This window comes from Orycteropus afer, unplaced genomic scaffold (assembly GCF_000298275.1).
Source record: "Orycteropus afer afer isolate SDZICR_OR568_19922 unplaced genomic scaffold, OryAfe1.0 scaffold00030, whole genome shotgun sequence".
NCBI lineage: Eukaryota > Metazoa > Chordata > Mammalia > Tubulidentata > Orycteropodidae > Orycteropus > Orycteropus afer.
The window spans coordinates 4,048,888-4,051,061 of record NW_006921617.1 but is presented as its reverse complement, the minus strand read 5'-3'; the positions used below and the strand labels follow the sequence as shown (position 1 = coordinate 4,051,061).

At 44.3% G+C, this 2,174-nt stretch overlaps 1 protein-coding gene across 1 annotated transcript in view; it reads right to left on the bottom strand.

The window, feature by feature from the left end:
- The window catches only part of CHST9 (carbohydrate sulfotransferase 9), a 407,635-nt gene that overhangs the window by 28,220 nt on the left and 377,241 nt on the right, over positions 1-2,174 (bottom strand). The window lies entirely within an intron of this gene.

The following is a 2,174-nucleotide window of genomic DNA, read 5'->3' as shown; positions in this document are numbered from 1 at the left end:
TACACTGAAAAGGCAGCAGAGGATGGCATTGGCATGCTTCCATTTGAGAAAAAATGAGGGGCCCAAGTTTTGACCTAAGCAAACTCTTTCAAGTTCTATAGGCAATTTTGGATTGTTGTTGTTGTTGTTATGTGCCGTCAAGTTGGCCCCGACTCATAGCGACCCCTCCTTGGGTTTCCGAGGCAGTATCACTACGGAAGTAGGATTGTCCAACCTTCCTTCTGAGGAGTGGCTGGTGGGTTTGAACTGCCAGCCTTCTGGTTAGCAGTTATGGAATGTGGACATAAAGGTAACAGTAAAGAGCTGAGCATCTCTGCACTTTGATTCTTTCATTGCTCTAATTATGTGGCCATTATCTGTAGAGATCTCAAGTAGTCAGTCTTGACTTGTTTCTTCTGTTTTTGGTTTAGCTTCCTTATCTAGGAAGGCAAAGGACAACACCTGGCTCCTATAAGAATCAGTGACACAACAAGCTTGGACATTCCATTGTGTAGGGAATTATCACTATCTGGCTACTAGGATAATAATTTAATGAGCTCAAGAATTAACATCTAATTAGCCATTGGTTGCATATTTATGATATATGCAAGTCCTAACAATGAACACAGAAATGAATCAAACATGATTTTCTTCTTTTAGGATGAAGCTTTTTAGTCACAAAAATCATATTGGGACACAAATAATTAAAGAGTAGGATGTGCAAGAATCTATAGTAGTGGGGCAAAAAAAAATTGGATCACAGAAGAGGGAGAGATTATTAGCTACATGATCAAAGAGAGTTTCATGGAAGAGGTGGTTTGAGTTGTGTTTTGGAATATGAATAAATTTTGTACCTAGAGAGAATGGGATAAATATGTAGGTGGAATATTTTATGTAGGACACAGTGAGTATAAGGAGAAAAATGGGAAACAAGTCTAGGAAGGCTAGGAGTGTATCCAGAGGAGTAAGAGTTCATAATTTTTTATGAAGCAAAAACCAAACCCACTGACATCGAGTCAATCCTGACTCATGGTAACTCCATGTGTTACCTAGTACGACTGCTCCATGGGATGGGTTTTTCTTGATTGTAATCTTTGTAGCAGCAGATCTCCAGGCCTCATCTCTGGTGACTTCCGGTTAGCAGAGGAAGGCAAACCAGTTGCATCACCCAGCAACCTAGGAGACCACAGCCCCTTGTATTTCATATGGAAGGATTAGGATTACATCCTACAGACAAGGGGTTTCTAACCCTGGCTTTTCATGAGAGCTGTCTAGTGAGTTTTTATCATTGCAGATGCCTAAGCAGGTTCATCCCCAACATTTGTGAAGGCTCAGAGTATGAATGGAGGCCCACTAAATAATCACAAATTCTAAAGCAAGCTATGTCCAAGGTCTGGCCTTTGTTCCCACTCAAGACCTGTAGTCTGCCTCAGGGGACTGCTCTCATGATGAGGAGGCTAAAGGAGCCCCACACCCCCCCTCCCTCTCTGAATGGTAGCATGGGTCCTGAGGGACAGGGCAGGGACTCAATTTCCTCAAGTGGCTGAGGAGGGCAAGTTCTCCTTCATGCCTCATTTTTTGACTCAGGATTGCCAGCCAGTTTTAAGAACTTCCTAAAGCTTTACCACTGAGCAGAAGGGAGAAGGGAAGTAGACTTACATAAGGAATGCAAGGTACTTAGATATCCTCCGATGTTGGGGGATTTGGGGTGGTTACCTCGCAACTAAAGCCACCACTGTTTCTCTGGTTATGCAGAGCAGAGGCTGAGATTTTAACTCAGACCCACCAGAGCAGATGGAAGATGAAGGGAAAGGAGGAGAGACTGAGGCAGGGAGGGCAGTGAGAAGCCACCAAGAAAGTGAGATCAAGGCCTGAACTAGAGCAAGGACCATGGGCACAGGAGAAAATGTGGGCTCAGAAGGTCGAGGAGAATAAATCAACACGCTGGGGTGGTCACAGGGAGAGATGGAGTCCAGGATGACATGAGGTTTCCCAATGTAGTGGTGGCCAACGGTGCTGCCTTTCACTGAAACTGGGCCATCAGTGAGGGCCAACCATTCTGGTAGCCAGCGTCAGAAATGTGAACATTGAACACATGCATATCCTCTCCACAAGAAACGGAGCCCAACATTCAATGTCCCCTTGTCACCTCACTGCATAAACACAAAGGCTTTTATTGACTTGTTGTTGTTGTT